This window comes from Saccopteryx leptura, chromosome 1 (genome assembly GCF_036850995.1).
Source record: "Saccopteryx leptura isolate mSacLep1 chromosome 1, mSacLep1_pri_phased_curated, whole genome shotgun sequence".
NCBI lineage: Eukaryota > Metazoa > Chordata > Mammalia > Chiroptera > Emballonuridae > Saccopteryx > Saccopteryx leptura.
This window is the reverse complement of record NC_089503.1, coordinates 328,667,329-328,680,558: the sequence shown is the minus strand read 5'-3', so window position 1 is coordinate 328,680,558 and position 13,230 is coordinate 328,667,329. Positions and strand designations below refer to the sequence as shown.

The following is a 13,230-nucleotide window of genomic DNA, read 5'->3' as shown; positions in this document are numbered from 1 at the left end:
ATTTTATGTATTTACATTGTTAACTTACTATATTATTCTTACAAAAAAATAATTTCATAGTTCTCAAGTGTCTTTAATTCCTTGAAAATTTACCATTAATGAACCATTTCAACCCAGTTAGTAAACCTGTTCATCTGGCTAGATTTCAGCAACTGTTCATTTATACTCTTACCAGCTGCTGTCTTCTATTGCAACTACAGTAGAAATATTTGAATAACATGCTCAGGTGTTCATATCCGTGGGTTCCACCTCTAGATCACGTTTCTGAAGAATCAAGGAGAAACCCACTTTTGACCATCAGAGTCAGTGAAGAGTGGCATATCTTATCCAAATCAGTATATTTTTAGAAAAAATCTTAAGACTAAATTAAAACAAATATAGAAGTTGCTTAACTTGAATGTAGAACCATTGAACCTTTTAGAAAAGGAACTTTATTCAGACCATGAACCACCAAGGTTGAGGCCAAGAACAAAATGATCTGAAGTATAATGCAGCCCGTAGATGGAGAAGGAATAGTTCATTCCTTCCTCGGAAATGCTGCTGGACCCAGGGCCAAATGGGGCCTTTTTCTATCAAACTTCTGTGAGGTGGGTGGGGGTGGGAATGATGGAAGGTTTGCTTTCCTTGACTAAATACCCATGATGCCTTCACCCCAGTGTAAATGGAGTTACAGTAAAAAATGCATATATAAACTCTGGGATGTACACTTCCACAGAAGCTGGGAGCACTACTAAAGTGGCCTCCGATTCACACAACCTGCTGTACCTTGAAGGCCATGCTAAGCAGACAGAAGAATAAATAAAACCCAGAGGAGACTTCTTCCAAAAAAACCACCTAAGAAAGAAACCCTGACTTTCTGGCTTTCAAACACAGTCTTCTATTTACATCACACACAAAAAGGAACAACTAAACTGGCATTAAATTTTTGTAAGTTCCTGGTATTTGTTTCACCAGGCTTGCCTCTATTTGGCCTGTATTTCTTTTCAGTGATTAGTAGTGAACTTACCCGGATGTGTATTTGAAGAGCAGGAAGAGGGATTGTATTGTGGTGTGATGGAAGAAAGGGAGGAGCAAAGCCTTGGCTCAATAATCTGGGTCCTTAATGACAGCTAAGTGCCAGGAATACTAATGTAAATCTTAAAATTTTGCGTTGCTTTCAAGGAGATGGGAAGATTTTGCAATTATAGTTCAATATGTACAGTGTTTGAGATAAGTCGACTATCAGAGGATGCTCTGGGAGAAAAGTGGAAGTCAAGCTGCCTTGCACAGCAGGGAGGGAGCTGAGCGGAAGGGAGATGACTGGAACCAAGTCCTGAGGGAAAAACAGGGCCAGCCTGTTGAGTAGGGGGAGGGCAGCAGGAGTGTCTGGGTAGAGAAAGGGCATTCAGAAGTACCGGGATGTGAATTAATGTGAAGTCATTTGAGAAACTCTAAGGCAGTGGTCCCCAACCCCTGGGCCGCAGACCGGTACCAGTCCCTGGGCCATTTGATACCGTCCGCAGAGAAAGAATAAATAACATTATTTCCGTTTTATTTATATTTAAGTCTGAACGATGTTTTATTTTTTAAAAATGACCAGATTCCCTCTGTTACATCCATCTAAGACTCACTCTTGACGCTTGTCTCGGTCACGTGATACATTTATCCGTCCCACCGTAAAGGCTGGTCCGTGAAAATATTTTCTGACATTAAACCGGTCCGTGGCCCAAAAAAGGTTAGGGACCACTGCTCTAAGGGATGAGAAATAAATGGTCTGGGGAAGTGAGATAAGATGAAGCTAGAGAAACCAGAGGGGGCTCACGAAATGCCTTGTACACTAAGCTAAAAAGTATAATCATTGTCCTGCAAATGGGAACCTTTAGAAGATTCAATTAACCAGGGAAATAAGGTGATTAGGTTTGTCTTTTCAAAAAATCACTCACTCTAGCAGACTGAAATTAACCAAAGTCTTCTCAAATGTATATATATTCTTGTGAAAGCAATGTTTCCCCTTTCTAAGAGGTGTGAAGTTAATGTGTCCCGGTCTTTCCCCAGCCTCTCGTAAAAAAGAAGCATGGACAATGTGTCTTGCACAAAAAGGAGGCAGTCTTCTTGGCTTGGAAATAATTTTATCAATATTTAGATGCTAGTCCACCAAGAATAACTGACTAATCAAGCCAAGACAAAGGTCCCAAAAGTTTTTCTTCATTTCTTGTTAGGAAATGTAAAGAAGAAAAAACACTTTATCAAGTTGTTTACCTACTGAGTTAGTCTTTATTCACCTAAAATGTAGCCTTTAACCTACTGTTATATCTACTTACAGGTTAGATAATTGATTGAGGGCAGAATATATAGCTGTTTAAATAGTATCTAATAAACAAATGAACTTACAGTGAATGTTCTCTATTTTTTCACCTTCTTTCCCACCTAAATTAAATCCTTGCTCAGGGTAACTTTTGATGTTGAAGAAAACAAATCTGAGAGATAGAAAAATAAAAGAGAGAACACTATTGCATAATGTATTTCATTCTATTGCAGCCATTATTCACAACCACTTCAAAATATTTAAGATTTGGAAAATCACTCATAGTATATTAAGGAAAAAAAGGTACAGAGTTGTATACAAGGTAGTCTTGGTTTTCTAATTAAATGTCTATAAGATTTGCATAGAAACATTTACATAAACATTTTCTTGAATGTTTATATGGGTGCTTACATAATATTTTAAAGAGATGTGGGTAAAGATTTGAGATGTGGCTATTTCTCAACTTGCAAGTCATCTTAAATTCTTTTTTGATTCTTATCCCCAATTGTCTGTGAGAAGCATGTCTTTAGAATTTAATAAAACTGATATTTTTAAATAAATATTTCATAGTGATATAGAGAAACAATAGAAGAGGAGCAGGCTGAGGCAGACGCCATTTGTTTTTATCTAAATGAGAAATGTGCGGACCTGAATGCAGGGCGATGACAAATTTGAGAGAACCAGCAGAAGTGACGAGTGACGATGGTGGAGAGCGAGGGAAGGGAAGTCTGAGGTGACAGCCTGGATGACTGTCCCGTACCCCGAGATGGCAAGTACAGCAGGCTGATGGTTGGGACTGGGGAGACGATGAAGAAGTTTATTTGAGACTGAGTTTGAGATGCCTGGAGATCTCTAGACAAAGATGTCTAAAGACTTCCCTCGCTCTCCACCATCGTCATTCGTCACTTCTGTTGGTTCTCTCAAATTTGTCATCGCCCTGCATTCAGGTCCGCACATTTCTCATTTAGTTAAAACAAATGGTGTCTGCCTCAGCCTGCCTGTATCCTGTCCTAGAACCTTCGAAAGTGGTATCAGTTGAGAACAGAGAGTAGTACCAGTTTGGGAGTCATATCGTTAATTGCCACACTGCGTGGAGAGGGTACGGAGGAACGTTCTGAACTGAGGACGACGCTCCGGAGAAGGATGAGGTGAATAAAGGGGAAGGAGGCTGAGGCTCTAAGAGCAGGGGGGAATCCAAAGAGTATAACTGAGTGAAACCAAGGGGAGACAATTTCAAGAAGAAAGAAACATAGCCAAAGATGAGAAATTTCTGGTAAAATAAAACACAGTGCTCTTTGGGGTGCTAATTAAGATCTTTTATGAGCTTAATGAAGCAGTGTTTGGTGAAGTGGTTCGAGTGGAAGACAGATTGCAGCAGTTTGTGGAGGGAACAGGAGAATCAGAAGTGGAATCAGTGGATATAGATTATCCTCTCAGGAGGCAGAGGTGTAAACAAACAGGGTAATGACCCCATAACTGGTGGGTACGTAGGCAATCTGTACCTCCAAGACTCTTCTTCCTCACTTCTGAAAGAAGAAAAATAAGGCTTGTCTAGCAGTATCCTGATTAAAATCTATTACTAATAGAATGCACTTACATCTTTTCACGGAATCAATTTGTTGCTGCTAATCATGTTTTCATTTTCATATCTTAACCATCAAAGTTAGATGAATAATGACAGAGTTGATTGGTTTTGTCTTTCCCTAGCTCGTTTCTTTATTTTTTTTTTTTTTGTACATATCTGAGTTTGACCTCAGAAAATGTTAATTTATCATTCTTTAGCAATTAGAACAAGGACAGTTAAGTTTGTTCTGGGAATAAATGGAATTAAGGCAGTTTTTCACCCCACTTACAAACCAAAAAAGAAATGGCTTCTATTAGAGATTCTAGGAGCAAATGCCACTTGCTTTTATGAATTAGTTTGACTCACTCGTTCAATATTCAAACATTTCTTTAGATTCAACTCTTGAAATCTCAAGCTACTTTTCATGTTTTGCATTAAAGATTTCAAACACTCAGAGGAGTCTGTGCTTAAATGAAGCACACAGCTTAAGTGAATGCATCCAGCCAGCAGGTGACATAACAATTGTTGCCAGCTCACAGAGAAACAGGCAGAAACAGGGACTGCTTACTCCACACTGCAGGTGCAGGAAGCAGGTAACAACCTTGAGTTATTCTAGTCAAATCCAAGGCTCAGAGTGCCCAGATTTCCCAGGACGACGGTGATAAAAGCCACAACCAAGGGCTTATCTCAAGCTACCAACGACTCTGCAGGTGAGAACAGAATAATAGCTCTGTGACTCAGCCATTTCTACCCCAAATCAGGGTTCTGATAGTCACCAGAAAACAAAACAAACACAAAACAGATTAAACACAGAACACGTTACTCTTTTAGAAATTTTTAAAATGTAAATGCACCCTTAATTTAGCCTAGTCAGTGGGAATTTTTCGAGTGTGTATGTGCAGTTTGTGTTTTAAACTTTTTGAAGCTTATCCAGATATTTCAAATATTAATTCTGGCAGGACTGCCCTTTAAGGATGTCCTGCAGAGAACTTGTTACTCGTCATTTCAAGTAAGAATTGGCAAGGAATGCTTTTTCAGCCCAGTGGGGAGTCAGCTACGTGTATATCACAAGCCTTGGAAAAAACTAACCCTCCTATTTTCTCCTAAAAGTTGAGAAAGCCGCTGTTGGGAGGAGGGGCCTCAGATAGCTCTGCGGGCTCACTCTGTTCTTTTGGGAGTTGACCTATGAATGTGTTGGAGGGGAAAAAAAATCATCGTATAGTCTCTTTCATGCTGTTTAAATTACAGGAAGAAGCAGCTTTAAGAAAAAAGTAAGTTTTGTTTTCTTTTCCTTCCTCTTTTCTATGTGTTTTTATGTAGTATTTTCGCTTCTTAAATAGAAGAGACTCATTAATGACTGCATAAGAGAAAACATACTTGGCAGATAAGTATGGATCTTAAAATTCCTTAGAAGCCTTTTAAAAGCCATGTGAGCCAACAGTTATCAAACTTTATATGCTGAGCTTTTCAGATTTCTCACTTTGATGATCTACATGTGGAAACAGCAGGGTCCAGGCTACGCTTTGGAGCTGCCTCCTGAAATCTGAGAGTGGCCCTTATTCATGGGGCACAGAGTCGTCATAAAGGGACAGTGGGATTCCCAGGTTTCATTTGACCAATTTATTTGAATGACTAACTTGATCACTGAGGGTATTTTATGGCTGGATTTATATATCTGGAGCACATTTTGAAGTCATTTACATATTTTAAGTGAGAGTCCTGCTGTTTTGAAGAAAAATCTGCTTACCTTCCAGAAGCAGGCATAGAGACAATTCCTAATCTTAAAAATTCTAAGATTAAATTAAAATAACTGCGTGTCTGGCCCACACAGATACATACCACATGCATCTGACACAGTGCTTCTGAAAACTGAGACAGCGTTACTTAAGCAAAAGCATGCATCCCATATGTCTATACTTTCTCCTTCACTGTTGTAGTCAGAACCTCACTGGTGTCTTTCATCCATCTGAAAACCAAATGCAACTTCTTGGCTGTCAATCTGGGTTTCAGGACTGTAAAAACAAACAAACAAAAATCATTAATAAGATGTGTAGTTCTTATAAATAAAATGTAAGAAAACCCTCAAGGCATTTTAGCCGTCATTTCACATCCATAAAACTGTCATGCAGAAATTCTAGCATTCTTATTAGCAAAGTATGTGGATTAAAATATAACATAAATATTGCAAACATATGTTATATACGAGAGAGATGCTTAACGTAGTTGTTATGGTGTTTGCCTACAGCCATGGTCCAAGTTGCTTGATGGGGAAAGTAAACTCTATTGTCTGTTTTCTATGCTGGTTCTGTTTATTCCCACATGTTATCATTTAGTTGCCATTTCCGGGACTCTACTACCTCAACAAGAGCAGCCAATTTGTGTTTTAATGTAACATCACCTCACTGACAAGTTTACCTCTTATTTTCATTTTACTTGCCAACAACATTTTGAGTAAAGCTGGATTAATTTGGGTTCCTTAGACAAGCCTGGTAACTTTCTGCTCTAATCTTGAAAATAAATGGTTTTCTAGAACATGTTGGAGATACCTTGATTTCTTTTTTATGTTTTCAATCTAGGAAACATGGTCACTTTAGAAATGAAAACCAAATACTTGGGTTCACAGGGGAAGCTCTGAGTCAGATGTCAGTTAAACAATCTTGCATTTTCATGTTCTGGTAATTGCCTTTTTCCTGTCTGATTGTCATCATTTTCTCTTGTTGCCTTTTGGTCTCCTGGGTGGGGCAGTGAGGAGGAGGAGGGGAAGGAGGAGAAGAACATCTCAAATCCTTCAAAATAATCAACTTGAGCCTTTATCTATCTCCACATTTTGGGATTACAGACCCCCTTAATCTGAGAGAATCAATGGACCTTCTTTCTTGACAAAAAGTCCATTTCAATGACATTTCTGGGGTGGATAGACTCATGGAATCTGTCCTTGGGTATTCTCTGGGGTCCTCATTATGGACCATTATGAAGCCACAGACCTCAGCTTAAGACACATGCTGGGGCCGGTGGGATCACCAACTAGTTAAAAGGCTTAGTGAGGAAGTGTGCCTAAACGCTTTCTAAATTTCTCTCACCTGAAGACAAGGATTTTAGCTGAAGGGGAAGTTTAAGGGTTAATTTTCAGAGCTGGTGCTTAATGAATTCATGGTCACCCTTGTTCTGCGCAGAGTGTCATGGAAAGAACAGTGGAAGATTTAAGTAGCAGACAGTTTCTTTTGTAGAAGCAAGTTTTAGAATGGAAGGGTGAGAGAATTAAGCCTCTAAAGAGCCCGGGCTGTGGAAAGCATGGCTGCAGAGGGTCTTCCTGTTTCTCCGGCCATCCTCCAGAATCCCTGTACACACCTATTGGTACATCAAAACACAAAAGGGGAGATCTAATAAATTAATTCCCATTATCTTATACCCTCTTCTTCAAGATCACAATCTCTAGTCTTTTCTTCTTTATTGGCTTCCATCAGCATTTAAACGTGTTCCATTTCCTGTCTTGAACAGCTTCTCCGTTACTGGGCTCCTCTACTTAGCCTCATTCCTCAGCTTCACAGATGAATCTCTTGAAAGAATTGTCACTCGATGACACTCCGCCCACTCTTCTCAGTCCATTGCACTCTGGCTTCAGTCCACATTGGTCTTCCCCAGAGCTCATCGAGGGCATCCATTACCAGTGTATTGTTAAATCCAGCAGACATTTCTTTCCCCATCTACCTGGCGTCTCAAAAGCATTTTACCCTATTCTCCACTTTTCCCATCTGGAAACACTCTTTACCTGGGATTTCTTTGATATCAAACTCCTCGTTTTCCTCCCACCTCTAAGACCTCTGTTCTCAGTCTGGTTTGCAGGTTTTCCTTCTCCCCTATATTCTAGCCTCCTTTTCTCTTACTGGGGCAATTTCACTGCTTCACTTATCATCTGTTCTCCATGATTATAAATTCAAATTTTTTATTTCTAGCTAAGATATCTTTTCTAAGCCACAGACCCATATTTCTTTCTTTCTTTCTTTCTTTTTTTTTTTGGTATTTTTTTGAAGCTGGAAACGGGGAGAGACAGTCAGACAGACTCCCGCATGCGCCTGACCGGGATCCACCCGGCACGCCCACCAGGGGCGATGCTCTGCCTACCAGGGGGCAATGCTCTGCCCCTCCGGGGCGTCGCTCTGCTGCGACCAGAGCCACTCTAGCGCCTGGGGCAGAGGCCAAGGAGCCATCCCCAGTGCCCGGGCCATCTTTGCTCCAATGGAGCCTGGGCTGCGGGAGGGGAAGAGAGAGACAGAGAGGAAGGAGAGGGGGAGGGGTGGAGAAGCAAATGGGCGCTTCTCCTGTGTGCCCTGGCTGGGAATTGAACCTGGGACTCCTGCACACCAGGCCGACACTCTACCACTGAGCCAACTGGCCAGGGCCAGACCCATATTTCTAACAGCCTGTTAATCACAGGACTGCCCAGAGCAGACTTGGACCCCAGTAAATACAATGGGAAGGTGGGAGGAATATCAGAGGCAAGCCAGGCAAAAATTTTGACATGGAATTTGCCATAGGACCCTTTCCAAAATGCCCAAGTTTTTTGTATGGCTTCCCTGCTCCATCTAATTAGCCCCAGGTGAACAGCTCTTCTTGGCTATTCCACATTCCTCTCAAATTTTATCATTTTAACTTAAAAGTAACTTCATTATTTCCCTTTCCCTGTTCCCCACCCTACTTTCCTCAAGTATACTCTTGTGCAGTAAAGGGACAGCGTGATTCAACCCATTGCTCAAGCCAGAAACTTGGGGTGAACTAACTCTTCTGCCTCAATCACACACCCAGAGAATCCGTCAGCACTCCCTAACACACTCACCTACTTCTCTGCTGTCCCTGCAGCCACCCATGTTGGGCTGCGTCTTCCTTCACTTGTCTGAGAGCAGCAGCTTTCACTGGTCTCCTGCTGCCAGAATCGGCCTCTTCTGAGTGTGGAAGCTAGAGTGATAAAACTAAAACAACTCATCTAAAAAACTTGATTTTATCAATCTCTTACTTCGTACTTTCCCCTGACTCTCCACTGGCTTTGGGATAATGTCCAGATGCCTTCTCAAGGTTAAAGAGAATTAGTCTAGTGAATTGCAGCATATCTCTGATTCAAACTTGAAGGTGCTTGGGAACCAGTTCTGCATCTTTGTTAAAATGCAGACCCTGGTTCAGAAGGGTCTGGGTTGGTGCCTGAGTTCCACAAGCCCCCAGATGATGCTGAGAATACTGGTCCACGGACCACACTTTTCATGCCAAACTGGCTGAAGCTCAAATCCCAGTTGTGTCACTCACTAGGTCTGGGAACTTAGAGAAGTCACTAGTCACTGTGTGTATTGTTTTCCTTATACATAAAGTGATCTTTCTTAATGGTGTACCTTGTTAGGTTTGTTATGAGAAATAGGCATATTATATTAAAATTACTTGAAACTAATGTATTAAGTTCTAGTTATTATTATTACTTGTCAAGATCCCGAGTAATTTAGCCTTTACGTTCTTTTCCAAACACACACACACACACACACACACACACACACGCACATGTCCACTAATTAATTGAAAAATATGTATGCCATTATCAAAATTCCACATTGGAAACTGATACTAAAAACACAAACATCTTATAAACTATCACCTACAGAAAAAATATATAACAAGTTAAATTCCCAAAAGCATTTAAAAGAATTAATTGTTACTCTCATCAAGGTAATTAAAACATTTATTGTTATATTTGTTTTTTGACTAAACCAAGGGCTTAGAAATAATGCTATTCACTCCTTCATTTTGTTTCTGTTAAGTTTTAAACTACAAAGCTAGCACAATCAAAGAATCGTAATCTAACATCCTGGTTAATGTGCTTTTGTATATATTATTCTCTCTCCCTCTCTTCCCGTTTACACATACATACATAGTACAACAGAGGAGCTGAAGAAGAAAACCACCTTTATTGTGACATGTGTGGTTGAAAGTTCCACTTAAGCACGTGCCCCTCCTTTCAGAGTTCTAACGCAACTGCAAAATAGACACAGGTGTCATATCTGGATCAGTTTCCCATCAATAGCTGGATTGGGAAACAAAGCTTTTTCTAAAGCAGGGGTCCCCAAACTACGGCCCCCGGGCCGCATGCGGCCCCCTGAGGCCATTTATCCGGCCCCCGCTGCACTTCTGGAAGGGGCACCTCTTTCATTCGTGGTCAGTGAGAGGAGCATAGTTCCTGCTGAAATACTGGTCAGTTTGTTGATTTAAATTTACTTGTTCTTTATTTTAAATATTGTATTTGTTCCCGTTTTATTTTTTTACTTTAAAATAAGATATGTGCAGTGTGCATAAGGATTTGTTCATAGTTTTTTTTATAGTCCGGCCCTCCAACGGTCTGAGGGACAGTGAACTGGCCCCCTGTGTAAAAAGTTTGGGGACCCCTGTTCTAAAGCCTAGCCCACCCAGCCTGAATGGAGCATCTTCCCAGTGGGGTAGAGCTTGGACCCCTGCAGCTCCTTCGTGGGGAGGGCAGCTGCAGCGGCCCCCTCCAGGGAGGGGAGCAGAGATTGGGCACGTGCACTAACGATTCGCACTGGAGTGAGGGGAGTGAGAGCAGGTTACACTTGAGAGTGTCCCTTTGCCCGGTTCCCACTCCTCAAGCAGAGTAGAATCAGTGAGCCAAGGGAGGGACATTTTATCCTCAACGCTTTCACAATGGGAGAGAGAAATTTTTCAATGCCAAAGAAATCTGGGGGAATGAGAGGTTCTCTCACGTACTTTGTTTTTAGTTATTAATCTTTGTAAAAATTATTATTTTTTTTCAGTTACAGTTTACATTCAACGTTATTTTGGATTAGTTTCAGGAGTACAGCGTAGTAGTTAGACAATTATATACTTTACAAAGTGTTCCCCCCGGATAGTTCATATAATTTTTAATTTAAAAAAATTCTTGGTTTCTTATCATTTAGATCATCAATGTGAATTGTTGAAATGACAAGTGAGAGGAGGTTTTGGTTGACAGCATATGTTATAGACTTAGTTTTACAGAGTATTCTTCAGTTGGTCAAAATTAAATAAATAGCAATATGTAATTGAGTGTTTTAAGCTCTGACATATACAAATATTTTGTTTCATACGTGACCTTTTTCTTATCCACCTAGAAACAAGTACTGCGCTCCAGTTACAGCACCCGCAGTACTGGTAGTGCGCCCAGCTGTGGGCCGCAGCCCTTGGCAGTCCCCACTGCTTCAGAACCTCCTCTCACCTTTTCTTAGAGACTAACTTTACTTCAAGGTAGAGCTCCCAGGAGAAGCTTTACCTGAAGTTTTCTAGAAATATCCTGAACTTTCCAGAGCACCCTTAGCATATGTTCAAGCATTTCCGCCTGTCCTCTCCCTTTCTTCCCTCACTCCCCATCCATCCACCATCTTTACTGAGTGCTCTGCATACGCTAGTATTATGCTAGGGACCAGCAGTCTGGTGGTCACGTAGCATCTGTCCTGCTGGAAGCTTACTGTTGACAGGAAAGGTGATTGGGGCTAATGTGTTAATGTGTGTGAAAGTACCAAGGGCCACAAGAACTGAACAGCCAGGGTCCTAATCAGGTGGAAGAGTGATGGAGTAAAGAAATTATCTGTGAGTCTCTCCCACACCAGCATGGAAGCTGTGCATGGATAGAGTACTGGTCTTACCCGCCAAGGTCCAGGGATGGCCCAACGCTGGCATTCACCCACTCTTTGTGAACCTACAGAACTCAAGCTCACTGTGGTCGGAGAGCTAGCTGCTACATACTGTTTGGTTTCCAAGTTAAAAAAAAGCCAGACCAAGGTTCATGCCGGACTGTGAAAGATCTGAAATGTTATGCTAAAAAGCTTGGAGTATGAGGGTCACAGAAAATAGTGTGATTAAAAGATGAGTCATTAAAGACTCTAGGTTGGCCTCTGTTTATTAAATAGAAAGAAAGTAGCTGTCGGGCTCTACACCTTTAATATTGTATCATGAAACATCTGACTGTTTTCCTCCTGCATTCCTTCAATGTGTATTTGTTACCAGGCTCTGTTTTCGGGACCAGGAACACAGCCCTGAACAAGGCAGGGAAGGTCTTTGCTCCTGTTTGGCGACATGTTCATATATGCCTTAAAAATTCACACACTGAGTAAGGCTTAGGATGAAAATGAACATAACACTAAAACATAACCAGTATTTGTCAGCTTATACTGTCAATATTTGGTTTACAGAAGAACGATAACAGTTTTTTCCCTTTCCTTTATACACTGAATTAGCATAAACAACCTGAGATCAACACACTGTGTTTCCAAAGCTATAAACTGGCAACTGAGTAAAGGCTGTGAGGACTCCAGCTATAATAGTCCTCTTCCTGAGACAGAAGCTGAAAATCAGCTTTGTGTACATCTCTGAGACTGGGAACAGATAAAAATTAAATTAAAGCTTGTTTGAAATATCACCATGTGGTAGTTTAAACGGTCACCCCCTCTATCACCAAAAAATTTTAAACTGGCAATAAAGTAGTTTATAGTTATCAATAAGTATTATCACCAAAGTACAGGATATAGTTCTGCCTTGAATCTTTTTAAATCACATTCTATTAAGAAAATGATTATTTTGCTTCAGGCATAAATACTGGGAAAACTAGTTAACATCAACTTCTACCCACTTTCAATACCAACCCCCCCACACACACACACACCACTTGGCACACATACTCACACATACCAAACACACTCACCACACATGCGTACAGATCACTACCTCATTTTTTAGGTAAGGACCCAGAAAATAAAGCCAAATGTGGTTTTGGGCTTTTTTCCCCACTCCACAGTAAACCGGTAATAACTATAATAAACAAAACCCAATAGAAACCGAATTGCCTTGAATGTCGCAGGGAAGATGTACCTGTTTTTGAGGATTATTGCTTCATTTGAACAGCTAGTTACAGCCTGGCTTCGGGCACGGGAGGACCTTCTCTGGTTATGCCTGGGAGGCCATCACCTGGTCAGCTATTCAAACCCAGAGTGCCGGACGGAAGTCAGGAGAGAGTTTTCATATTTTTCTTTTTTGGAAAAAAAAATCACAGCAAGAACCTAAGCTTCATTACATACGAGCTTTGCATATGTTTACATGTGAAAACAACAGCAAAAGGCGTCTGTTTGGAGCCTAGAAATCTGAATTCTAGTTGACGCTTTTACATTAACCACTTTATGGGCTAAAAAATAAAACAACTCAATTGTCTTTCTAAACTTATGTTTTCCTCACTTTGAGGTTAGATGATAGATGAGAAAAAGAAAGAAAATACTTTCAAAAATCCCTCCCAGCTTCTAGTTTTGTTGATTCATGGATCAAAAGCATGCTTTTACAGAAAAAATATATCAAAATGACGGCGGTA

At 40.7% G+C, this 13,230-nt stretch overlaps 1 protein-coding gene across 1 annotated transcript in view; it reads left to right on the top strand.

The window, feature by feature from the left end:
• The first annotated feature begins 5,010 nt into the window (after positions 1-5,010).
• FHL5 (four and a half LIM domains 5) overlaps positions 5,011-13,230 on the top strand; it is a 40,926-nt gene continuing 32,706 nt past the window's right edge. The window contains exon 1 of the mRNA XM_066358853.1: positions 5,011-5,119. The gene's annotated coding sequence lies outside the window, so the exon portion shown is untranslated. The remainder of the gene's footprint in view (positions 5,120-13,230) is intronic.